This window comes from Anomalospiza imberbis, chromosome 8, assembly GCF_031753505.1.
Source record: "Anomalospiza imberbis isolate Cuckoo-Finch-1a 21T00152 chromosome 8, ASM3175350v1, whole genome shotgun sequence".
Classification (NCBI taxonomy): domain Eukaryota; kingdom Metazoa; phylum Chordata; class Aves; order Passeriformes; family Viduidae; genus Anomalospiza; species Anomalospiza imberbis.
The window spans coordinates 27,904,265-27,932,111 of NC_089688.1; the positions used below are offsets into that span (position 1 = coordinate 27,904,265).

A 27,847-nucleotide genomic window follows, 5' to 3' on the forward strand; every position below is an offset into this window, starting at 1 on the left:
GAGCTCAGCTCCTGTTTACATTGTCTTTGTTTGTTTGTTTGTCTTTTCTGCCCCTGTGTGCACAGCTAATGCCCATTTCAGATGTGATTGCTCATATGCAAACATGGACTAATTTATTCAGTCACTAAAATTCCTCTGGATTTACATGACTGTACCTAGAATCAGATTCTGCTCTTTTTCCATGCCTTTGAGGTCTGGTTGTTTAATATTTATGGAAGCTGGATGTTAAGAGACTTTTTAAGTTAGCAGGTTAATTAGAGCAGTGTCACAGTTAATGGGCTAAATTTATTCTTGTCACCAGTGAAGAGCATCCTGCTGTAAAAGCTTCCAGTACAGGTTCAGCTGGAGAAAGCAGTTCTGGAACTGGGGAAACATTCTGGCAGGTAAAATCTGTTCAGTGGCTCCTTGTACTGGGACACTTTTGTAAAAAATGTTGCATTTCTCTGGCAAACAAAAGCATGTTTAACTTCTTCACCTGTTGGGGTTTTTTTCTGCATTTAACTCCAAAGTGTTTTCAGGTCCAAGTAGCATAGTAGGACAAAATTTGAAAAAAATTACACTTCATTTTTCTTCTTTAGAAACACACCTTGAATGTAGCAAATCATTTTTAGTGTTCTGCATTGCAAACAGTCCACATTAGGAGCTTACTTAATACCTGACACATAGTTTAGAACATGTTGATGTCTATGCAGAGTGATGTTTAATACATGCATTTGTTATTTATAAGGTCCCAATTCAGCAAAACAGTTAAAATAAGCTTAATTTCAAGTATTTCTTCCTTAAATCACAGTCTTTTACATGAACAAAGTTAAGCAGTTGAGCAGAAATACTGATGCTTTACTGAATTAGGGTCTTTTTTTGTTTCACTTGAGCTTAATTACTTTTTCCTCAAATCATCTGTTTATTTTTTTAAAGCATATGATCCAGAATACTTCTAATGTCCCATTTTATGTGAAAACTGGAGGTGATAATACTACTATAAAGGAAACAGAGCAAAATGTTAAACAAAACTTGCAAGAGCATTCTGAGTAATATAAGAATTGATAAAGCCATTCAAGAGTTGCCTGATCTCAAATGAAAGCATTAACATCACTTCCCTTGTTTTGCTGTTTTCACTGGTAGCTGAATTCATTACTCTTAAAGGCTGCAGCCTCTGTGGTGTTCTAATGCAAAACACTGCAGAGCTGCAAACACAGCTCCTTAAGCTTGCCATGAGAAAAATAAGTAGATAGAATTATGATCACTCTTAAATTCAGGCTATGATTGTTCAGTGTCCAGTGACATTGGTGATGTTCTCTTGCAAACCAAGTGTTACTTAGTTGATAAATTTATAAGACATGGATCCATCCTCACACAAGTGAAGCAATCCTTAAAGTTGCTTTAGCCTAAACTGCTTTTGTGAGTGCTGCCTACAAACCCTTATTACCATACCTGATGACAATGATCTTTATTTTTGTAAAAGTGCTTTAATCTTTCTTAAGAGATGGAACTCACTGAATTATTTTTGTGGTGATATTTTTCATGCACTTTTTTTTTAATGGTTAGAAGTTAGTTCAGGTCCATGTTTTCACCTTCTTGATCTATGTATGTCATTAAGGAGCCCATTTTGTTTCTGTGTGCATGTGTTTGTGTGTGGTTATTTATTACCCAGAGAGGGCCACCAGAGAAAATACTTGGCCTGAAGAGTTCATGGCTTCTGCAGATCCTCCAGATGTCAGTGGGAAAGACAAGTGCTCATCACCTTAGAGAATGGGGCCACTGGGATTAGATTGAAATACTTGAGATGGGATACTAGAATAATTTTTTATTTCAAAAAGCAGATCCAAACCACATTCTAATCCTGATGCACATGTGTTTTACCTTTTTTTTTTCATTTATAGTATGTATTTGATTTAGACTCTGATTTAGAAAATTTTGTAATAAGCCATGTGCTAGCTCTGGTAGAACAAGTTTGTCCTTAGTTTCTCCTATGACTGTAATATTCCTGGTATTCCAATTCTGTCTGTGTAATGTTCTTACTCTATATTTGTCTGTGCAATATAAAAGCTGTGACTTGATGCACAGCTTGAGTCTGGTTGTACATCACCTATGTATATATATACATATATATATATATATAAAAGGACCAGAATCCCGAGCTTGCTTACACTATGATTAGTGTAAAGATTGCCACACTTCATTCTACAGGGCACAAGTAATCATGGAATGGCTTTGTAAAGGTATGGTAATTTCTACCATAACCTGCTGTGCAATCTCACGGGTGACATTTCATTAGTGCTCTTTGTCTTGCTAGAAGAAATACTAACCTGAAGGACTTGGTGAGATTTAATAAAGGGTCCTGGAGTAGACCTGGGACTGTGTGGAAAATCCATATCTGATATTGCATATCACACAGGGTTTTCAAACCATTCCTCAATGCTTTCTGTGCCCTGTAAAATAGTGTAATTATATAAGATATATACTCCTTGTTTTGCCTCCTGCCTTGTTTACATTAAACAGAGGATATTCAGTAAAAATTTTCTATTAAACTTCGTGTAGGTCACTTACTAACAGTGTTGCCAGGGTCTCACAGATGTGGGAATTTCCAATGAGGAATTGTTGAAACAGCTACATTACTAGACATAAAATATTAAGTTTTATGAAGGAGGTTGTGATAAAACTCAACTTTTTGTGCTAAAAAATGCATGGAGGATTAAAAGGGATATTCTCAAAATAAATTAATTTCAGTGAAGCAACTGCTTCTATTATTACAGAATCTGTAATAATTTTTGTATGGGTGACCTTGAGACAGAATATGTTTTAACATTGTACATCATGCTTTTAATCCCGAAGTCCTCATTTATTCTGTCACTACAGCATCTTCTGGGATAAACGTGTTTCCTGTACTGTGCTGAGCAGGGCTTGGACTGAATCAGCATGCTCTTGTCCAGGAAAATGGGAGACCTAGGGAAATGGGCAGGCTGGAGCCATCCCGGGCCCAGATGAACATCAGCTCTTTCCTGGGAGCCCTGATATCCTTCCAGAAAGGCTGCAGCTGGTCAAGGCCTCGGTTTTCTATTGCATTTGAGTGCAGAGTGTGTCAGTCACAACATTGGTGTGTTGGAGACACATGCCATGGGGGTGAGCGAGCATCGTTTCTTCCTTCAGGGCCTTCGAGGAAGGCTTTTATACACAGGGGTTTTTATATGCTTTTGTATACTTTTAAATTGTGTTTGTTGTGTGTTTTTTCTGCTTTTGGTTTCCTTCTAGTTTTCATCAGCTTTTAAAAATCTTGTTGCTCTGTAGGATCTCCTCTGAGGACTGCACTTGGATGTTAAGCTGTTCCTCCTCGGTATTTAACATATGCAAGTGCTCTTACATCTTTAATAAGAACAGTGCTACAGCAAGATGATGCACTTGACAGCTTTCATTATAGCTCTCCGCATCTTTCTCCCATCCTCTTGGTCTCAGAGATTGTCATCTCCCACCCCAGATCATTTATCTGCTGGGCCTGCATGAGGCATTCAGAGATTTGAGGAGACTTTGCTTTCTCAAGCAGTGAGGAACTTGTATCAAAGTGGAATGTTTTCCATCTTATATTTTCTCTTACTTTGATATTCTTGAAATGACTGATTTATTGAAGCAGGATTATCTTATGGCACTTGCATTCTGATACAAGAATTTGGGGCTCTGCATCCTATTGGGGGGGAAAAAAAGAGTGTTGTCAGTGTGTGGTCTCTACTTCATATTCTTTAATTCTTTGTACAGATTATCAGCCAGAGTTCTCAGTGTAGGTACAAGCAGCACAGGATCTACTGACTTTGTTAACCTTTAAGCATCAGCAGAACTGGTGCTGTCAAAGCCTCAAGGCTTTTCCTGATTTGGTACGTGATCCAATTGGATTAAAGTGGCTTAATGCTCAGTGAAGTGAATCTGTCCCAGGTTGTATGAGCCCTTTCAGCCTAAACTCTGTGTTCCTGGTGCATCTTTTATCAGCTGAGGCTCCCTTTGAATGCTGAGAGAAAGAACTGAAGAGCAGTTCAGGAATCAAGAGAAGCATATGGTGGATTAAAATTTTCAGGTGTCATCAGCTTCTTGGAAACACCAAAAAGAGAGTGTGAAATTTTAAATTTTACATGTTTTGACTGGTTGCCTTTGGAATTGGATGTGTGCCTTTGGAGTCAGGTCTGTGAGGATAAAATCATGGAACATGGTGTCTCACTGGGCTACTTGATTGCCCTTGCTAGGATGGCACATCCATTCTCAACTATGCTTCATTGAATTCCTGCTGATTATTAAATTTAATGCTGCTGCTGGTGTAAAATCTGCCACAACAGTGCTGTGGAACTCATAACTTTGCCGGTGTCTTGGAACTTTGACAAAAATGCAGATACATCTTGCTAGCTTTGCCTTTCTGCTCTACAGCATCATAACTCAATAGGGGTTTGTATGGTGTCCCCTTCCTCTGGTGAAACATTTTACAGGCTGAAAAATAAGGAAACACATGAAAGGGAGAAGCCTGTTTCTGTGCTAGGCTGGAGGAACATATTCTCTTAATCAACTTAATTTTCAAAAAGTTGAAACTCATTTTCTAAAGTGAATGGTTCTCTTCCAGAAAGAGGGAGGGTCTCCTCCACAGGGAGCCCTAGACAGTGAAGATAAACCTGCTTCAGTAGTTTGCCCTGAGCATGGCAGAAATGTGGTATTTCTTTTATGTATTTGAAGATGTGTAGTATCTGAGTATCTTCCAGTTTGGAGAGATGAAGCAGGCAAATTTTAAGTCTTCATGCTGTATAATGCATATAACAAGAGACAAGATACAGGAAGTTCTGCAGAAAATAGGAAAATGTCTTATTTTGGAGAGGAGAGCAGCAGTGGTAACTAAGTTTAGCAGAGTTAAATTATGTCTTAGGGTTAGATGAGCATTAGTTCCCAATAAAAAGGTTTGGAAGACTTAAGCAGCAAGACTGAAATAATTATGAAACTTTAATTTATAAGAATGCAGTTAAGAATGAAGTAACATCATTCAGGCAAACTGAAACTCCTGGTCAGCGAAAACTTCCTGACCTTGAATGTCACTAGATCAGAAGTGGAAGGAGCCTGTAACCTCACATTTTGAAGCCACGCTGGACAAAATCCTTGGAATGTTTCATGAGGGAACCAGCCTGTGTCGGTGAGGTGAGGCAAACACACAGTTACATCCTCAGCCTCCCAGCTGATGAAGGATTCCAGCATGACTTGGGTCTGTTCTGCTGGAAAGCAGGGAGATGGACTGATCCCCTTGAGTATCTCCTGTAAATGAGGGAAGTTGCTGCAGCCTGAGGAAAGCAATTCTGAGCTTTCCCGAGCGCCACTCACTGACACAAGAGCCCCTCTGCAGATGCAGCACCCATGGCACACAGCGGGGGCACGGCTTGATTAGTGGGGCAGGAGCCCCCCGTGCTGAGCTGCCTTGGAGAGAAGAAACAAATTGCCTGCTCTCTGCATCGTCATTATCCTTTCCTTGAGAAACCCTCTTCTACTTCCCTCATCTCCACATCCACAGGAAGCACCTGTCAAGTTCATATTTCTTAATTTGGGTCATGAATTTTTGTTTCCTAGCATTTCAGAGACTCCTGTTTTTACTGTTAGTAGTCTGTCCATCAACACTGCACATTTCCAGACACTCTTGCTTTCAGCTTCCTTTGTATTGTTTATCCTGGTGTTTAGACTTACATTCTCCTGCCTTGTTAATTCTATCCTTTCAAATCCCTGAAAATGTTTTTTGTCTTGTCCTTCACCTTGAAGATTCAGTAGTCAGCAGTTTGTGCAGCTCAGCAGGCAGGGAGGGTTATGGGCAGCATGGATGAAATCAGAGCTGCTTCTGCCCACCCAGGTCCAGCTGCAGGATCTGTACAGGAGGAAATCCCATCTGCATAGCAAATGTGGTGGAGTGCTCAGAGGGAAAACCTGGACACACTGAAATCTATGGAAATTGTGCTGTCGGTGGGAATGCACACAGCCTTCACTCCCTGCTTCACAAACTCGCCGTGGCATTTCTGATAATGTTTTTTTTCAGAAGGAAAAACAGGGATGAAAATTAAGAAAAAAGTGGTTACTGAAGAAAACCAAATAGCCTGGACATGTTTAAAAGAAAGACATGTAAACCAGTATCTTCTGCTGACCTGGCAGCAGTTCTGAGCTTCCCAACAGCCGTGTCTGGTGCCAGCTCAGCACAGGGGCAGGACCTGGATCAGCTCTGGCATGTGTGGGACAGCTTGTCTGGGACCAAAGGAAATACAACAGTTTGGAACCCTCAGAGGGCATTTTAAAGAGTTAGCAGCCAAGTAAAGATAAACCAGTGAGAGGAGAAACATATTTCTTATGTATTTATGTAATATATAAAATACATGTGAAATATGCATCACATCTATAATATTTCTAATTGCTTAAACTTTATTATTTTATGCTGTTTCTTTGTTCAAATAATCAAACACAAATTACTAAGTGAATTCAGTCACCCCCTGCTTATACTAGCAAAAACTTAGCAGGATCATGTAAGATACATACTTAAGCCAGTAATAACTGAAGTATTACCTTCTCAGAGACATCCAGCACAAGGCTGCTTTGCTGCTGGTAAATAAGACCATCCATTAACAGCTTAGAACTCTGCTGTTCCCTGACTTTTTGCCAAAATTTAGAAAAAGTAGTAGTAATACTGGCTAAATAATGCATCGAAATTGTGTGAGAAGTTTCATTATATATATATATATATATATATATATATATATATATATATATATAAAATGTCTGCTTCTCTGGAGCCATGATCTCAGTTTAGATCATTAAATAAGGAGTTGGTTGAATATCAGCCAATAAATCACAATAAACCTTGATGTTTCCAAGATGGCAAATATGCTTATCAGACCATATTTTTACAGTCTAAAAGATCAAGAGTGAGCACAAACCCTTTTTCTCCCTTCTATAATTAATTCCAAATGTCATTTTGATCTACTTATATAATTCCAATTGCCAGATTCCTAAAATAAGGTTGCCTTTTTGTTTCTAAATATCAGCCAAACAGAATAATAAAAAAATAGATGCTTTGATATGATTAAATGTGATTTGATCAACCAGTGGGACAGGCCCACGGCTTCCTCTCTCTTCAATTTATGTCTGGCAAGTGAGATGCTGGCAAGGACTGCTCTGGCTGGCCTTGCCTAAGAGGGGAAAGCTGCTACATGAGAAGTTTCTACCTTTTACTTCTGGGGTAGAAAATGGAAATACATTATGATGGGTACTTTGAGATTATGGCATATATACTTGTCCTGGAAACCATTATTTTTATATTTCATTTTATTCCAGGAGGAAGCAAAGGTGTGGGAACTGTAATTAATGTCATGCTAATAAGCCAGCATCTGCAGCCGTTGATGCCATTTCAAGGCACATTTTACTCTTTAGCCCTGATCACTGTCTTGTGCTGCCAATTTTTTAGTTATTTTTAAGCATTTTGCTTACTAACCACGCACCGAGGTGATGCTGAGTATTCTGAGCAATTTTGTTGAGTTTGTGGTTTTGAGTGGCAAATAGGTTTTTCTCTCCCTGTGACAGATGGATGACTTAGTCTGTTAATAGAGGAAGCTGTCACAGAGGAATTACATGTACAGACTTCATTTACATTTTTAAAGTGCAAGCTATATAGGTGAAATTCATCTTTTCAGCTCTTCAGCTATTAAACTGGTGAAAGGGGCTTCACTTCTTAGTCCTGACTCAGTTTTCTACAGAAACTTTCTGTGCCCAGCAGCTTTTGAACAATTACCAGAAGCCCCTAAGAAATGGCTCCAACATTGGCCTCACTGTTTATTCCTTCAGTGGAAAAGTGTGGACTACAAGCATAAGCTGACCCAAATGCCAGGTAGAGAAGTTCTCCAGGTTGGAACTGAAATTTGATAATGAAATCTTGCACCATAATGAGCCAAGGTCAGTATAATTGTGTAACTCTACTATTTCAGCAGCTGAAGATTCCACCTGATTAACCTATTTATAGCATTGTATTAATTCAGTACCATTTATTCCGGATGCTCCATGGAATTTTATCAACAGCCAAGGAGACACCAACCCTGAGTGCAGTATGGAATGAGCTAGCTTTCATTAACTCCTGATATTCTGCTGATCCCCTACCTTGAGAAATGTATTAGCAGGGTCTGAGTTGGATAACAAACAAATGAGAAACTTAAAAATAGCATAATAATGCAGCTGTGAATCCCTGTTGTATTGCCATCACTGTTAACATGCTACAGGTTTAGTGCCCAGTTTGCAAGGTATAAAATGGGTTAGCAAACATATAAATGAACCCAAATAGGTCTTAGACCGAGACAAAAGCATCACCATGAACATCACAGTCCTGGGGAAAAGCTCCAGACACCAGCGACCTTCAGCACCACCACCAACATGAGCACTGAGCCCCAGGGAGTAGGGAAAGGGACCACAACATCAGAAAATGGGGTAAAACATAGGAAGGGCACTTTTAACTGTTTTATTATTAGCATTTAAAATTTTTGTGCCTAGAAAAAGCTGCTTCTTTCTGTGATAATTACATCTGGGCTGATGTGTCTCTTGGAACAGACGGCATGTATAGGAGGTAAGAGGACCGAACACACCAGGAAAAGTTTTGTCTCCTGCTGCCAGGAAGAAGACTCTGACAAAGCAGGGACTGATACTTCTATCTTCTGATGAAAAATGTCATCTGTTTTGTTGTTGTTGTTGATCCTGATTCCCTCCATGCTGTGGAAAAGCTGCTTGAGGGCTTTTCCTGCCTGAGATCGGTGACGTTTGATCTGAAATTGTCTGGAGCCCAGACTGGGGATATGCATGAGGCTGTTAATAAATAGCATTCTTCAACATTTAAATAGTGCTGTAGCTCCAACTGGGAGACTTTAGCCAATTGCTGCCACACCATCCTTACTAAAGAAACAAGAGAACACCGAAGTCCTGTCTCCAACCATGCATTTTATAAGAAAAGCTCTTTTTCTTTGATTTGAATATAAACATATCTACTCAAGTCATATTCTACTCTACTACTGCCTCCAGGTTTATCCAGAATGAAAAATTGCTACTGTGACAGTCAGTATGACCAGACTGCTAAAATAGAAACACAGAATTTCATTCAGATGATCATCATTATTTAATCCAGCAAATACTAAAATTTCATTTCACCAGAACATATTTTTCTTTGGATTGGGTCCCAAATAATTTCATTCCCTGTTTTTTGCATTGTTTCAGTGACAACCTACTCACACCATAATTATTCTTAAGGGGATCAGTGTGCATGTGGGGAACAAAGCTCTCTCTCATCAGTGGGCACCATTCTTAGTATCCATTTGTCTCTTGGTTCCCTGAATCACTGTTGTGAAGCATTTCCAGGGAGCTGATAATCACGATTTAAACCATTATGTTTTCTACCATTTAGAAGCGTGTCTGAGCCAAAAATCATTCTGTGGCTGTTGCTGCTGCATCCTTCAGGGACAAAATGTTCTAAAGAGCTAATGTTGCTCTTTCATTAAGAAACCTATTCAGAACCACAGAGAGTGATTTTGACGGTGCAATTGGTAGTTGCTCTAGGGCAGGAGCTTGACAGGAGTCCTATTTTAAGCTAAATGAATGTATTCTGTTTATTTAAAGAAGCAGAGTCAGTTATAGATTTTGGTATACATGCACAAGTATACACCTGTGCATCTTGTGCACTCTGCCTCTCCAGATTGCACAAAATGATGCTGCCTTGGTACATAAAAAAAATGTTTTCTGCTGGAGAGCCCTGGCATGAAGACTAGGGAAAAAAAAAAGAAAAGCTAAAAAAATCAACAAAAGGAAAAAAGACATATAAAAAGAAAAAGGAAAAGAGGGAAAAAGAAAAAAATAGAGATTCCTACAAACCCAAGATCAGTCATTTAACCATATCTCATTTTTTTGTACATACACACATTTTGCTTTTTCATACAGAATCATAGAATCATTTTGGTTGCAAAGGACCTCTAAGATCATCGAGTCCATCCATTAACCCAGCACTGTCAAGGCCACCACTAAACCATGTCCCCCACTGCCACATCTACACATCTTTTAAATCCACCATCCAGGGGGTGATCACTCCAAGCAGTTCCCTGGGCAACCTGTTCCAATGCCTGACTAGCCTTCCAGTGAAGAAAGTTTTCCAATATGCAATCTAAACCTCTCCTGCTGCAACTTGAGTCCATTTCCTCTTGTCACCTAGGAGAAAAGACCAAGCCCACCCATGTTTTGTTGAGTTAAAGTGTGGGTGGAGAGAGAAAGGCATTAAGTGAATAAGGGAAATTGAGGTGAAGGTCACTGAGATTCAAAGTGACAGAAGAGATTAAGTCCTTGCAAAGATGAACAGGGGTGTAGTTTCACATCATGTTTTCTCTGGTAGCAAAGCTGGTTTTCAAAAGTTCATATCCTTAGCTGCTGGGCATTGTGTTATATAAACAACATTACACTGGTCATTGCACCACAGGCCAGGAAGTTCAACCAGCACAGGCAAAGGTTAGAAACTGCTGCAGAGGTGGAAATGTGAACCAGGGTGGGAATGGGCACATTTCCATTTGTCTCCACGGAGCAGAACTGGAAAGAGCAGCAATCTGAGAAGGAAGGGTGTGGAAGTGGCTGAGCCGTGGCCTGGGGAGCTGGAAGAAGCTGGTTTCTGTTGCTGACCCTGCTGCATGACCCATCACCTCTGTTACTACAGCATGAGAAAAATATTACTGACAATATTTCTTCAGCAGGGGGTAGTTGTGTCTCAGTAATGCAGGAGTAATGGAAGATGGTGTAAGAACACAGCATTGCTATCAGTCCCTCTCATCTTTATAAGTGTCACTGCTCAGGTAATCACAGACTTTCAGAGTTAGATCTCCTGGTAGTGTACCAAGCACATGCTTGTGTCTTAGCAAAATGTTCTTTGTGAGGACTTCGCAGATCAAAGAAGCTTGGGCTTGATGTGAAACCAATTATCTACTGCTGTACGGGCCTTGGAAAACTAACAGGATTTTTATTTCCTTTGCACTTTGATCCCCAGAATGAGCAATATAAAGATAAGGAATATGAGAACAAAAGAGTAGACGTACCAAGCAGAGTGGAAAAGGAAAGCAAGAATGTGCCTATAGTTAGTTGGATAGATGAAAAAAAAAATTAAAAATCAGGTTTCTGGATCAGGAAATCCCAGCAAGCTACAGGCATAAGCAATATATCTTTCAGCTCAGTACCACTGTGTTATGTGTAATAGGCATAATTCGCGCCTATAAAGTGATATACGGGTAGGAGTTTTTATATGATTAAAATATAGACACAAAGCAAGCGGACAAGGACAAGGCGGGGGCTGCCTCATGTATGTCGAAACCGCTTTGACAAGGCTTCATTTACAAGTTAATACATGTGGCTCGCTCGGAGATGGGCCGTTTCTCGAGATGATCTAGGAACTCCCAAGCGATGATCGCCCCGACAACTACCCGAGATTGGCATCTCTGGAACCTCCGGAGGATGCATCTCAATGCCGGGTTCCCGGGACTCCATCATCCATGTGCATCGCTTCCCGGCCCTCGGATTGTTCAACCCGGCGCGGAGAAAAGAGACTTTATGAATATGTGGGACTTGGAATGGAAAGAAAAGGCAGATCGCCGAAATCCCGTCCTCAAGCAGAATAACCTTATAAAAACTGCTCGCACAGGACGGATGGGGTGAAGCACGGGAGAGCCTCTGCTGGAGTGGTGGAACCTGTGTCTCACCCAGCGCCGATCCCGGGCTCGGCACTGTCCTTTTCTCTGTGGCTGGCTCAGATAGAATTTGATCTTTATAATAAAAATGATTTTTTTCTTTTTTTAATTCGGCTGGGTCAATTTTTACCTATAACAACTGTAAGTCAGAAAAACGCCCAAACAGGGCTCCAATATGGATTACCCATGGATGTCCATGGGAAGAATTTTTTTTTTGCTCCATATGCAATTGGAATTACAGTATTAGTTGTGCAGCTGATGCTACTCAAAGCACCATTTATTTGCTGTACCTTTAATCTTATTGCCTACATTCTTTAGCCTTTCTCCTACTCTTTTCCTTGTTGAGCTTCATATTCCGGGAAGAACCCAATGCCTAGAAGTGTGGCTTGCAGCTCCAGCTCTGTTGTCATTTCCAGTGCTGTTTGCAGTCTGTGGGCCAAGGAAAGCGGGTGCAGATCCGTCCCCTCCTGTAGCATTTCACCCACTTCCATGGCCCCTTTACTTTGATTTTCGTTTCACTGCCTGGGGTCAGTCCTTGTACAGGGACAATTAACACTGAGCCTCTGAAATCTGATAGGGATTTAAAGCAATGGGTGAGCGGTTGCCACCTGGTGAGAGGAGGAGGAAGGAGGGGGAGGATGAATGAGCCGCCCTTTTCCTTTCTCATCCGGCACACATTAGTGGATCAATGACTGAAATGGATGAGGGTGCTGCTGAAGTGTCGGCACTGCAATGATATAGCTGCTATTAATGGCTAGAGCTCCAGCCCGGAAATTATAGATGAAAAAATGGAAAAAAAAAAATTCAGTGGGATCTGAATTGGTGATTTGAGGATTGTAATTTAGTGTTCGCTTTCATATTTCATAAAAAGGCTACTGTGCGCATTTTCAGAAGTTTGCCTGTTAGTTAAGGAAGGAATAAAGTCAATAAACTGTATTTGATCTCAATTCTCCTTCCACTCTCCATCTAAGGTACGACACACAATCAGCAATGGTGGCTTTCCTTTAAATCAAGGTTCATGCTTTTCAGCAGATCTGTTTGCAGTGGGGAAATGTACCATCAAGCTCTCTGGCTGTCTGGATTTAGAGCAAACATACAAAATATTTTAGTTTATGTAGCCTGTGAACTCAGCATGTTTCAAGGTCAAATTCCTATTTCACTAAAATCGCTGGCAAACACATGGTTATCTTCAGACAGCCTGGATCTAGACACAGTAAAGACAAAAACCCCAAACTGATCAAAGCAACCCCAAAATCCCACAGCAAAAGCACCTTGTCTTGCCAAACTGTTGAAAAGGACAAATCTGCTACTCTCAGCTAAATCTGTGACCTAAGGGAGGCTGTAGCCTTCCACCAGCAGTCTGACCAACACCAGAATTCAACAGGGTTTTATCCGTATTGACTTTCTTAGGGCTGCCCTTCTCCTGCAGCAATCAGACGGGTCACAGAGGGGAGCGCGAAGGGAGGGAGCTCGGCTCCCTCCTCACTGACGATGCAAAGCACCACCCTCTGCTTGTGAGACGCTAAAAAGTGAATCTATCAAATCCTATAAGAAAGATGTCTATAGAGCAGTGTTCCCACTCTCATCTTTCAGGTTAACCTACTTTCTGCCTCCTGCTCTGAGGCTTTTCCCTGTGTCCCTGCTGCGGGTGGCTGCTGTGGTTGCTGCTGAGGCTGCAGCTGCCCTTTCTGCGAGCAGCCAAGGGGAAGGCATCCAGCATGGACTGGCTGAAACAACAATAGCTGGTCCTGAAAAGCAGTTCCTACCTAAATCCACAGCAGTCACGCCTGCCGAGATGAGGGAATTCTGCCCTTCACATGATTGCGCGACACTGCAGGGGCACCCGCCAGTCCCCACTCCCAGCCTTTCCTGCCTGACAATTAATTCCCCACAGCTCTCTTAGTGGAAGCTTCAGAGTGTGCCAAAAAGGTTTTCCTCTAATTTCAGTCTCCTTACTTTTTTTCTGTGCTCCCTAAATAGCAAAGACTGTCTGATAAGGCAGCCCGCGGTGAGCGAGGAGAGGAGGCACTGAGGTAAACAACTGCGGGTGATCGGGCATAAATATTTCAGAGAAATGTGCCAGCATAAAAGGCTTGGCTGCAGCTATTCCTCCTCAGGGGTCAGGTTGCAAAAGCCTCTTCCTCACTCCCCCAGCATCTGCCTCCCTGGCTCTGAGGCATGGACACACCCAAGCGCCCAATAAATCCCAGGGATGGCCAGAGCAGGAGAGCAAGTATTTACTCTGCGCTCGTAAAACAGCGCTTATAATTCTGCCTTGTCGCCGGCTAATTAAAGCTTGCACAGCCAGTTCATCATCGGTCGGGGGCTGCCAGCCCCGTCCGCTGCCAGGCCGCTCTGCTGCTGTTAAACCCAGCCCGATGTGACTCGGGTGCTCCCCGGTAATTGAAGCGGCTCGCGTTCCACATGGCTGCTGCCCAGCCCGGGGTTATCACCGCAATGGGCACATCACATCAGCAGTTTGACCCTTTTCTAACAGACTGGTTCACGGAAAACGCTTCACTGCAACTGGCATTCATCTCAAAATGCGCATATTAGAGAAAAAAATCTGTAACTCCCTGCCCTTAAGGCTCCAAAGCACGGATTCAGCGTTCCCTGGGGGTTTCTGCCGTGCTGCTCAGAGCGGCTGCTCTGCCCCCACAGCCCCCGCGTATCTGTCCCCAGAGCAGAAGGGGATGATGCATGTGCTGCTCACCCCCCTGGCTGCCAGGCCAGCTCCTGCCCGGAACACAGCTGGTACATCCTGCAGAACTGAGCACGGCCGCGGCACACTGCACGACAGACAGCCCGAGCAGGACAGACAGCCCGAGCGGGACAGACAGCCCGAGCGGGACAGACAGCCCGAGCGGGACAGACAGCCCGAGCAGGACAAACAGCCCGAGCGGGACAGACAGCCCGAGCAGGACAGACAGCCCGAGCAGGACAAACAGCCCGAGCGGGACAGACAGCCCGAGCAGGACAGACAGCCCGAGCGGGACAGACAGCCCGAGCAGGACAGACAGCCCGAGCGGGACAGACAGCCCGAGCAGGACAAACAGCCCGAGCGGGACAGACAGCCTGAGCAGGACAAACAGCCCTAGCAGGACAAACAGCCCTAGCAGGACAAACAGCCCGAGTGGGACAGACAGCCCGAGCAGGAGAGACAGCCCTAGCGGGACAGACAGCCCTAGCGGGACAGACAGCCTGAGCAGGACAGACAGCCCTAGCAGGACAGACAGCCCGAGCAGGGCAGACAGCCCGAGCAGGACAAACAGTCCTAGCAGGACAGACAGCCCTAGCAGGACAGACAGCCCAGCTATCAGCTTTCTGAGAAGGTGGGAACATCCTTGCTCTGTTGGATTCTAATGGGAGCTGCACTGTGAGTCTATTAAGCAGCCTCTTAGTGTAAAATAACATGTTTATAAAGACTGATAACGAATTCAGGAAATTACTAAAGACTGTGGGCTGTCACCCTGAAAGTCACATCAGACCCAAATATTGTGTACACAGAAGCATCTTTAAACCACTCAAGCTGTGTGCATCAGGGTAGATGCCAGCTTGGGAATTCTCTGTGGCTGGATTCAAGCAGTGGAGTCAAGGTCTCATGTGGTGGGACTGCCCTGTGAATAAGCAGGTTTTTTACAGTCACACTCAAATTCATTGGACATTTATGTTTTCTAAATGTGGAACGATCAGGATGCCTAGAGAAAAAGAAGTGGAGCAAAATCTTGAGTTCTGGGTTCATCTGAGGGCTTGTAGGATCCTCTTGTGCCCTTCAGAGCTCAGACAGCCTCGGTGACTTTCAGCCCTGCAGCCACAAGGCAAAAATCCTCCTTGTGCTCCTGGAAGGAAAAATCCTGGAAGGAAAAAAGCCCTGAGGTTCAAAGACTTTGCTCGTGGACTATGGGACGTTTTAGAAAAGCTGGTTTCTTGCTTATTGATAATTTTTCCTCTGGTTCTGATTACAGAGAAAAATATTGCTAAACAGAACATTAGAAAGTCAATTAAACATTGCAAAAGATACCAAAAAATGGGCACCTATTCTAAAAACATTTCCTTATTTCTAGTTTTTCTATCTCTGTAAACTCACCTGACTATATTTGCATTTAAGATATATAATCAATATAATTTTAAACTCTTTCATGGGAGATAATTACTTTCTGTATTTGACTTTTTTTTTGAGAAAATATAGCCAGAATGTGGATTTTCCTAGTCAGGCCCACTGCTTGGAGATAAATTATTCATCTTTCTTTTAACATGTAATCTATTAATTTTTAATTAATATTACAGACAAGACTTGACAAGTATTGTTACTTCCTTTGGCCTTTTCCACTTAGCATAGAAGCTGGAAAAATAAAGCTTAGCATATTCAAAATGATTCAACAAAATGCTCTTTCTGACTCTTGAGAGTGTAACTCTCAAGACTGGTTTCATTTCACATAGAAAATAAAAGTAAATCTAATATGTGTTATATGAAACTGTAAGGGGAAAAGCACAGAACCAACACAATGGTCCCAGCTTCTTGTCCTCTAAAAGGACAGCAGTGAGGATGTGACACAGTGTTAAATTACCAGGGCAAAATAAGCTGAAATGCTGAAGTATGACAATACAAAAGAAAGAAAAGGAAGACTTGAACAATTCCAGGTCACTGTATTATAGTCCTCAGAGCATCCAACTGCTCTGTAAATATTGCTTAATTAAATTTACGTAGATTGACAGCAGTATTTAATTCCAACTGCATTATAACAGAATCACTACCTGCAATATTAATTCCAGATTCCACAGCAGAAGCAAACCAGGAGAAGGTCTGAACTTAAATCCTGATCAAGAATTTATGGTGCAGGTCCAAAAGCATCAAGTCTAAGGACAACATTAATTTATTACAAGGTCATACAGACCTCCACCTTCTTGATTCATGTTCTCTGCTCCTAACTTTACAGAAGACCTGTGTAGAGGTGAACTGCTTCATCTGAATGTCATGAAGAAGAATGAAGCAAATAAGGTCATCCCTTCAAATTTTAGCTTCCTAGAACTGGAACTACATCAAGCAGATACTTGTCTTGGATGCTGTGAGGAGGAAAGGCATGGAGTAGTGGCTGAATGGGAAATCTGACATGACTACAAGAAATGGACTTATGATGTGTAGAAAATTCAGGTCTGTCAGTCAGACAAAATGTGAGACTCTGCTAAACTAAATGGGCTTGTTTATCACTGTAATTATGTAGCTTTACAATGATAAGGTATTACATCTACATGTCTTACTCTGTGCCAGGAACTGTTCTGCAGAAACCCAGTAAATTTTATTATGAGAGACAGGAAAAAAAATTCCTTCATTTCATGATCTATCCACCCCTGTAATGATTACTCTGGGGAAATTCCCACTGAAGCCAAGCAGATGGTTCCTACCTTGTTGTACACCCAGTTTATTTTCTTTTAAGCTATGAAGTGGTTTACAATGCCATTTTTCTCTGGAGCTGTCTTGCATTTGGCAGACCTCTGACTGTGCATGAATTCTCTTTTATTGTATATGTGGGTAAACAGCGTGTTTTCTTTTTTACCACAGATAGCAAATCCCACTTTGGATTCATATAAATAAGGACATGAATCAGACAAGTATCTGGTCCAAACATGCTTTCAACAAGATGACTCCCACTGACTTCGTTACAAGGGAGTCAATAATCAGATTTAATGTCACTGAGCCACAAGGGTGCATTTCCACAAACACCCATACTGAGCTCTGAAACACTTGTCTGTGGACCAACATTGTGTATTTCTGTTTCTGACTAATCCCTTGCTCCCTTTCTGCACAGATGTGTAAATCTGCAGCAAACTAGAACTGGTTGGATGAGAGAGCTCCCTGGTTTTCCTGTGCCTGCTGGTAACCAACCCTGGTCCTGAGGAAATGTGCCTGTGAAACTCTCCAAGGCAACCTCTCTCCTTGTGTCAGGAGGCAGCTCAAACCCCACACACTGTTCAAGGGATTTACCCAGGACAGAGGTGTGGCTGTGCATTGTTCTCAGCAGAAAGGTAGATTTCTGCTATTTCTCCTTTCTTCTCATAATCATTTCAGGCTAACAGAAGGAATATCATACACATTTTGGAAAAAGTGATGAACACCGATGATACCTCTCAGGAAACATTCCTTGAAGTCAAATCTTTGTAAAACTACAACTGCCCAGATTAAAGGCTGAACCTAAATTGGCAGGTGCCTGATTGAGGAATAGTATATACTTTATCTGATTTGAGACTATGTAGCTCCAAGGAGTTCTTTAAAGAGAGATAAATCATTAATCCCCACAATCAGTTCAGAGCAGCCAGAAAAGAAGATAAAGTTCCCGTGTCTTTGTGCCACATACACCTCCAGGCATTTTCTAACAGATTTCTCTGCAGTTTGAATTCAGCCCTCTACTTCAGAATGGGAGACACACGGGGAAGCTGTGTTTGAAAGAAAAGAAAATAGCTGAAAACTCTCAAGAGATATAATTTAAAATGGTTGGTGGTGTGATGGGGGAAATTTATTTGCAAGCATTATGTCATATTTTTTCTCAGATACCCATTAAGAGCATACACAATACCTGGATGACTTAACCTGTGACCATTATTTATTGCAACCTATGTTTTCCCCAGAGTGAATGCCTGAATTCCAATCTTCCATTAATGGCTAAGTGCACTTCTGGGAAGGGTAAACAGAACAGCAAAGGCCTGGGTCCCCAGGCAAGAAGCACACAGCAATCAAAACCAGAAAGAAGAAAAGTGGCTGTAAGTGTCCTCTTTGCTCCCTGATCCTGGACAGGCTGGGTAAGGCTGGCCCCAGTGGAAATGAGAAGACCCTGCAGCTTGCTCATTGTGCCCATAGTTTGCTTCAATCTTTCCCTTTTCCTGTGGAATAAAGAACCCATTTTCAGGCACTGGGGAGAAAAGCATTCACCCAGGATGAATGGCTCCAGCACAGTGATCTGTGCAATGCAGAGATTTGCCACACAGCATCTTTGATGCAGAATTACTGTGATGATCAAAGCAAGTTTAATCAGCTCTGTGGTTTGTAAGTGTTTGCAGCCCCTTCTGCCTGCCTGCCACCGGCCAGGATGTCTCCTTCACTTTGGACAGCAATGATGCAGGGAAAACCAATCATAGCTCTGTGGCCAGCCTTCCCCCAGGAACGTGTTCACCCTCATCCTTCAATGAGAGGACAGATGGAAATATGAATTACGAGTGGGAGATATTGCCAAGTCTACCCATTGAGGGAAGGACTTCTGAGGGAAGGTCATCTTTTCTATCTGTTCCCTGCCCCATGAAGCCTCTGAAACGAGCTCAGAAGAATTTCAGAAACATTTGGAAGTGTGTGCCTATGAACTGAAGCATAGCCTACCAGCATCATATAAGGCTGTTGTTTTGGCTGCCAAGCCCAAGCACAAAGCAGAGCTGATTTCAGAGACATAATGGAGATTCTCTGACAAACATCTTCCTGTGAGCATCTCCTATGGCTCCACTCTCGTTTTACGCTGGTCAGACAATGTAGAGATCCCTGGGGAGAAATCAAGCGTACTGTGCTGCTGAATCACAGTTTTCAGTGTTAAAACTATTGGACTTCAAAGCTAAACCCAGATGAATGTTTCTGAGGAGGAAAGCAGATCCTTTTAGTGTCTGAACAATTAAGCTGTACTTAAAAGAATGAGGGAAATGTCTCAAAAGTCTTGTTTAATAGAAGCTGCTATTCTAGATTTCTTTCCTCCTCCAGCTGGTATTTCCTGCTCTGCAAGACACAGGGGAAAGCTAAGACATTATTTAATGGGATTTCTTTGAAAGAGAAATCTTTAAGCTCTGCTATGGCACTAGAAGCAGGGGTGGCTGGGGGAGCTGCATGGCTGGTACCTGCCCAGGATTGTGCACTGTGCAGACAGTCCTGGAAAGCAAAAGTAGAGAGGTTGTTATTCCATAAATCTGCCTCTGCCATATCCAAGACAAATCTAATTTAAGCTTTATTTTTGAGGATTTAAGTGGGGAAAAGCCTTATCCTTGTTTTTTGCACAAGAAGTAACCTCCCGCAGCTGGAGCTGCTGGCCATGGAGCAGTTACAGTAACTGATCTACTATTGCTGAAAAGTAACTTAATTATTTGACTGTCAAATCACAGATTTCTTTTAGAGTCTCTCTCTCCCACTGTCAGTATTGAATGGGCAGGTTCCCACACTGACTTTCTGAGTTGCTGCCATTTGCAGCAGTTCATCTATTCCAACTCTTACCCCTTAAGCTGATTTTGACTGAAACAACTGTAAACTCTTTGCAGTTCATTCATTGGGCTCTCACTTTGGCAGAGTATCAGACTGATGCCAAGACAACCACGGCCGTGGGATTTTTTTAAGGACGTTTAGTTCCTGCCATCTGTCTGTTGGCTCAACTCTAAGAAATTTAAATTGTGCTGCCTTCCTAAAGTTGTTTTTTTCCCTCTTGGACTGCTGTCAGGATATGCAATCTGTCTCTGTGAGCGTTCCACTGAGACAGTACTTGAGATGTGATAAAACGTCTCCAATTCTTACATGTGTTACTTTATTTCTTAACACCAGGTGATGATAATGACACATTTACAATGCACGTCGCTTTAAAGGCAATGAGTAAAAAGAAGTTCCAGCCTTTTAATGCAGACTTTGTGCAATTTAGGGATAGTGTAACAACGTTTTCTATGCTATTCCCTCATTTTGGCCTATTAGACCACATTGCTTGGTCAAACTGAGGTGTGAGATGAATGATTGGTTTTTGTGCTGCCACTAATCCGGGCAGGGGCTTTCCACAGTGGAGCCATTTCACTCAGCAGTGCAGGCATTGAGGAAGAAGTGTGAGTAGCTGCACTGCTTCTTGGTTGTGTGTAATTTAGTTAAATCCCACTTTATTTTTCATATTTATTTTCCTTCAAGGTGTTTTGAGAGGAGCTGGTATTTCTCTGATGCTCTGTACCCCTCCCCATGAGCCTGTTTTTGCCAGTGTTAGACACCCAGCTGGACTTGAGTAACGCTGAGACAAACCTCAGAGCCAGTGCCATAAGCACCTGCTCCATTTTGATGCTGAGCAGTTGTACATAACCCATTAAAGGTTTAAACTTAGAAATGGTTTATGAATGATTCCCATGAGAACAGGAAATCCCTACTAGAAGATGGGAGCAGAGGACACAAGTCCTCTCCTTAGGTGAGCTGTTCTTATGAAATTTCTGCTTTTGACAAAGTTGAGGTACATATTTTGTGGTCCAGTTTTCAGATATGACTTTTAAGACTGGGACATTTTCAGCGATAAATCTGAAAGTATGGAAGATTCTGTCTGTTTTGTTTAATCAGTTATGAGCACATCAACATTTACATTATGATTTTAGACTCTGCTTGAGGGTGCACCTAGGCTTAGATTAGATCTTTTATCTTACAAGGTTTATTTATTTTAAAAACCTTAAAAATATTACATTGATAGTGTGTTTCTAGATATAAACCATACAAAAGAGACATTTAGTTTATAGAATGAAACAAAAAAAAAAAACCTAAAAATGTGGGAGTGCAGCTGGTTAATCTCTGTGTTCTTGTCTAATTGACAGTTAAAAAAAATACTGTCTTAGCTATAAAATACAATCCCTGCTTTAACAAAACACATCTTCACAGTCCTACTTGATTGCAGGGCTCACATTTTATCTGTATAGCTGAAGTCCAAGTGAATGATCTTTGCTTTTAGCTGACTGCAGTGGTTTTGCAGAGAATGATGATAAATCAGCAACAGACAAAACCTAGATGTTTTCAGTTTCAATAAAAATTAATTATTTTTAAAGTGAGAATAACAGCAAAGAGGCACAGATTAGACGATGTAGGATTTAGATAAATTTAGGGTTACAACAGTTTTCTTGCCTTCAGCCAGTATAATGAATAATTTAGAGCCAAATTTAGGGGCACTCCAGGACTAAAGTATTGCACTATCTAATTCCTGTTGTTACTCTGAAGTGTAAGCAGCAAGCTTATTAAATATGAATGGAGTAATCAGACAAATTCTATGACTGTGTGTAGGAGCTTCTCATTAATGATTCACAATGAACCATCATGAAAGACTAAACAGACTGCACTGGATTTAAAAGTAATAAATATACTCCAGAAAGAAAGTAATTTAATGACCTTCCTATGAATGATAGGGCTTAAAGCAAATGGATACTCAAGCAGAGTATCCTCATTGAAGCTCTAACTCAAGTAGATCATCTTTGTACATCCCTCTTGATTATCTTTTATCAAAACAGCTCTGCCATGGTGGCCCTGTTCAGTGCTTCTTTTCAATGCTGTGTTGATACCCTGGTAAGCTCAGCCACCACAGCCTGCCACGATTTCACCCCTGCAGAGGGTGATTGCTGCTCCTTAGTAGGACAGAGCACGTACCTTCAAGCCAAGCTGGCAATTAGGGCATGATTTTCAGCATCCTTTACCTCTCACTGACTTCAACAGATAGCACTCCTGGGATCAAGCTCTTCAGCTGTGTAAGTGAATACTGCTTCAAAGGGAAATTCTGAGCTAAAAGAAAAAACACTTCAGCCTTTTTTCAGCTTTCCAGGAAGCGGTTTTCAACATCTAACAGAGGAAAGGATTCTTTAACTTATTTTTCTGTGTTTGAGATTAGATGCACTGATGTTCCTTTTAGAAATGGAATGTGAATCAGGATACCAGAACAGCAATTCCTTCCTTCATCAAACAATTTAAACAGAGATTCAAATCAAAAAAAAAAAAAAAAAAAAAAAAAAAAAAAAAAAAAAAAAAAAAAAAAATTAAAATTAAAATCCACCGACTTTCTAGTTTTGCAGTTCTAGCAAATTTGGGTTTTTTCCTAAACAAAAATATTTCTGAATAAACTTTCATTATCATTTCCTCACAGTGATTACTACAAACCCCAAACTTTCTCTTTGTCAGCTGTCTAGACAATATCCTTACTAATCCTGCAAGATAAAATAGCCAATGAAAGAATGATAAAAATACATGAAAACCTGGAAGAGATGCCAGAAAACTGGGAAATACTTGACTCCATTTTACTTTCCTATTTCAAAGAAAAGTATAGGACTTCAGATATGACAGGCAAAAAAATAGTCTCAGGGTGCTTATTGTACATGATCAAGATATGGGACGGGATAATCCAGAGTGAGTGGAATATTGATTTAGGTATGTGTGCTAGTCAAAATATTTATTACTTTGTTCACACAGACATGATACATATGGAACATAATTTTAATGATTGCAACCCAGAATAGAAAAGCAGAACTCATCAACTTTTTGATCTTTGTTTTTAACAAGGCACGTGTAAAATCCGTCTTTCTTCTCTCTGCAATTTTAAGTGCAACTTTATGAAAATAAAAAGCAGGCATTATCAATTTAATCCTACAGTTGGCAATTAACATCTTTACAGACTCTGAAGCCTAAACAATTAAAAGTTGAATAATTCATGACAAATGGAACCATTTCTGTCAACAGTATTGTAACATGCATTTGAAGTATGCTTCACTGCCTGGAGCTGCTCCATGATTGATCCTGGAGTTCTCATTAGTGATGCAATTGCTGCCCTGCCCCTGGGCAATGGCTACTTCTGTTTGCCTGCACTTCTGAATTAATTGTAACTAAGTCGCGATTACTTGTGCTTATTCAGGGGAAATTGTGATAATAAAAGGGGGCTGAGGAAGTGTGCTTTGGCTGCCCTCATGCCAGGATGGTGTCTTCCAGGCCAAACCTGCTGGAATGGCCACTGACTGCTCTGGCCAGGGAACGCAGCAGACACTTCCTCAGCTCCAAGTTCATTCTTGGGACAACAGACAGCAAATCCACAGCTTTGAGTTCCTTACCCTAGGTCGTTGCTGGTGATGATTGTAAGCCACTCACAGCAAAGAGGTTTAGCTGGGCAGAGAGTAGGAAGCAACTGCAAGGGATGAATGATCAGGTAGATGAATATGGGAACTGTCTGTCTTTGGAAAAGGGTCAAAAGGATTGAATACTTACAGGGAATACAACACCAAAAAGGCGGCTAGGAAAAAAACTGCCAGGTTAGACTCAGGCTGAGAAAGGCTGTTTGTGCCCATGTGTGGGATGACTGATGTGGGGGATGTCTCTGGAGACATTTGTTGATGGAGGTCATGTCTAGGGGTTGGCCATCTACTTAAGTTCCTGCTCTGAACCTGAGATGCTAAACTATTGCCCTTTGTAGGGTTTCTGGACAGCTCTTCCTCTTCAGTGTGAGGACAGAGATTTCTTTCTTCTTATGAGAATATGGTAGACCAGAGCTTTTAAGCACTTGTTACTTTTTGTGCTGTAACTCCAGGAACTTCATGTGGAGTGAACCTTGATCTCTGTGCTTCCTCTGGCTGCCTCAAGCAGAAATGTTTTCACCTGGCTGTTCACTTCCTTGCTGGGAGTCACCCAGGGCAGGCCACTCTTGGGAAGAGTGTGATAGCTTGGCAGGTGGGCGGAAAGACTTATTAAAAAAATAATGGTGTGTGATATACTACTTGTGCAGAGAATTATACTTTCCCCCAATAATTTGTGTGTTTGTCCCCCTAAAAGCATCCATGCAATGGAAGATGGAGGATGCAGGGAGAAAGAGAACAGCTCTCAGGGATCAGGCAGCTTCCCCTGCAATCCCTGAAGAGTAAGGCAGTGTGATGAGGGCCAGGGACATTGCAACCATCCACGCCCTGCTCTGTTAATGATGCTCCAGGTGCAGACAGAGGCTCAAGAGCTTTGCCCAGGAGGTCAAGATTTGCACCTCATAAAGAGATAAAAAATTTGAACTGGGTGTTAAGAATTTTGGAAAGAAACATAAATCATAACAGAAGGTCATGCTATAAAACCAGAGCATGGCCAGATTTTATCTGCTTAGTAAAATACTGGCCACCCCATATCAAGAAGGATGTTGTAAAATCTAAAAATAGATGGAGAAGATACAATCATAATGAAGAATATAAGACAAAGAATAGCCTCTGTCCAAGGGGCAACTCAATAGGAAGCTTCAGAAAGAATTAATAGGATTCTTCATATTGAGAGGAGACAGATGGGGACGAGCAACATATGATTTAAGACCTTTCAAGTCATGAAAGAGATGGAGGAAGTGTATGTGTGAATTTTTCATTTTTCATTGTACTAGAACTGGGAAGTACTTAGTGCAAGTCAAAGCAGCTCGAAATAAAGCCCAAAATAAATAGCACTCCTTCACAGAACCTCCAACTGACTGACTTGGGAAAGTCACTGCACAGAGTAAAAGGTGAATGGGACTAATGGCTTCAGAGCAATTAGGAAGAGTAGACAACAGCTAGAACACCTGTGGTCAAAGGGTAACTATAATGGTCCATGTTCCAGCTTTGGCTAAAAATACCTCCAGCTGCTGACCACAAAAAGCTGGGAGTTAGTAAGGGGAGAAGGGAACTCCTAGCAGTGCCATTCTTGTTTCCCCAGCCATTTCTCAGGCTTCCAGCAGTGGCACTGGGACCTGAGCTGCCCCTGTTTCTGCAGAGGAGATGGCTCTGCCACCACTGCAGGGACAGCCCATTGAACCGGGACGTGCAGGAGTGTTCTGGGAGAGAAGCTTTTCACTCTCCACAGGTGGGGCCTCCACAGACTTCAGCTTTCTTGTACCAAGAAAATTTGGCAACATTTATTTAACTTTAACATGAGTTTAATGGTAGATGCAGAATGTGTTGTTTTTTTTTTTTTTTTTTTGTTTTGTTTTTGTTTTGGGTTTTCTTGGGTTTTTTTGTTTTTGTTTTTCCTGGAGGTACAATCTCCTCCTTCTCTCGAGTGAATAGGTGAGGAAAAGAGGCCACTTGAGGAGCTCAGGTGTGCTCTTTTCTGCACATTAATCATAAACCATTAATCAGAGTCTGTATGTGTGCTCACAAGATGAGAAAGAGTTGCCAAAGGGCTGATAATTAACACATTTATCTGAATGCTGAAATTGTACAAAGCCAGTTGAGAAAACGAGTATAAATTTGAACTGCTAGTGAAGATACAGATCTAATTTTTCCCCTGTCTCCCAGAATCTCCAAATCAAGATTGAGTGTTTTTTAAGAAAACACACTCCAGATCAACTCATTGCTGAATTTATTTTCTAGCTGTGGCATTACAGCTTCTCAGCTGTAAAAGTGCTTAGATCCATTTAACCTTATGTTCTGAATTTACAGAGGGGCAGGTTGGACTTAAATTGTCCATATAAACAATCTCTCATATGTTGCCTTCTTCCACGTGCACATCTGGCGAGTTCTTCATCATTCCTAATTACGATGCAGGTTGATGGAAGAAAATTACTTCTTTGACAGAATCTGTAGCAAGAAGTGGTGTGAATTTAAACAAGAATTGAGAATCCCACTGAGACTTTTATTAGCAGAAAAATCAAAGATCTGCAAAATGTATTTTCTTTTTTTTTTCCTCTCAGCATCACTGAACCTTCTGATTCCAGAGCATTCATAGTCCTCTGTCATTACAGACAGACCTGGGCACATATCAGAGATTAAAAGTAACTTTCCAGATCTATCCTCGCTAATGCAATATTGAAACCTCTGTCATATTTTTCTGTATCACTACAGGTATCAGTGGTCAGGAAAGATTGCTGTTTTCTTGTTTAGCTGACTGCCAAAACTGCATTTCACATAAAGAAGAAATAGCTAAAAAAATTTGGATCATATTATAGTCTGTCCAGTCCAATTAAAATTGGCACTATGTCTGCATTGAATCAGCTCCCCAAAATCTCCTCTTGTCTAAACTATTCTCAATGAAAAAGAATCCCACTAATAACAGAGAATCTAGCATAAAAATCTAAAGAAAATATTTCTGTAAATAATTAAGTCTAGACTTAAAATCCAGATTGGTGTAAACATTGACTGCTGATCTTCTGGACAAAATGCAAAAATCTGCTCATTAAATACTTGTAGTTTAGGAATCTGTTTTCATGGGGAGAATGACTAATTGCCAAACCTAGGGCTGGTGTATGCTGTGGGTAGTTCTATCTTTCCCTCACATTCTGTAGCTAACATTCTTTTTCCAAACCTGCTGCAGTTCAACAGGACCCTGAAGAACCTGCCTTTGTTCAGAAGAACCGCTCATACATGATGAGTGAATGATGTGCTTCATGCCTGTCTGAATGGGACTGAATGAACAAACAAATTGTGTTATTTATCTACAACTTCTTATCCAAACACATGGAACAGTTAAAGGGGAAAAAAAATTAAATATTTCAGGCTTTGATAGTCCCTATTCCAGACAGAATCCCTCTGTCTGACAAGGGAGCTGTTTACATGACTGTGACCTGAACTTTCAAACAGCTGCAGCTCTTTGTTTTACAGGAGACCCTGAGCTGTGATTGACCTCCTTGCAGTTGTTTGGGTACAGATGATGAAGCTGGAATCACGAAATGAGCACAAACACAGGAATGGGCTCTTGCTGCTGAATCTGCTTCCAAAGCTGTAATGCAGCACCCGTTTCTTCTGCATTGTGGTCTGTGAGCATAACCTCATCCAAAGCCAGTCTGAAAGCACACAAAGCAGGGAACATCTTGCTGGAGGAGGTAGAAAGGAAGTGTTGCATCTGTTCTGCACAAGCAAGTCAGGGGGTTCTCCTCTCCTACAATAGCACTCATCTGCTGTTTGCATGTTCAGCAGCTACAACCCGTTATCTCTTCTGTACAATTGCACCAGGTCCTCAAGGCATTGCTTTGTGCAGCTCCAGTGACCTGAGTGGAGGATTTGGGCTGCCTCCACCAGACCCATCATGTTCTATGCACAAAACAGCATCATCCTTTCAGCCATTTACTGAGCCACTTTATTAGCGTTGCAAATAAAGTCAATAACTCTAATCATGCTTTTGGTCATTGTGAATCCTGGCTTGGCTAGGAATCTTGGAGATAAACATCTCATTTCAAATAAGCTACTGAGCAGATGGTAATGACTTTTAATCACAAGCAACACAAGGAAAATCTGAAATAAAGCCCTTGAGAGGAATAGTTTGGTTCATCATTCCCACCATTTTGAATGCTGAATAACCTTGCCCGACAAAGAGCCATGTGAGATTTATGTACACATACACTTCCAGCAAACTAAAACACTGGCAGTCACTAATTGTTTTTCACAATTTT

The 27,847-nt window shown here is 41.5% G+C and overlaps 2 long non-coding RNA genes across 2 annotated transcripts; both read left to right on the top strand.

Moving 5' to 3' along the window:
* Nucleotides 1-27,568, top strand: LOC137478336 (uncharacterized). The gene is made up of 4 exons (XR_011001513.1): nucleotides 1-7,938; nucleotides 16,676-16,890; nucleotides 18,363-18,494; nucleotides 27,060-27,568. It is a non-coding gene; the product is annotated as an uncharacterized lncRNA (long non-coding RNA).
* Nucleotides 10,168-12,674, top strand: LOC137478330 (uncharacterized). The gene is made up of 2 exons (XR_011001511.1): nucleotides 10,168-11,244; nucleotides 11,889-12,674. It is a non-coding gene; the product is annotated as an uncharacterized lncRNA (long non-coding RNA).
* Nucleotides 27,569-27,847: the final 279 nt, after the last annotated feature.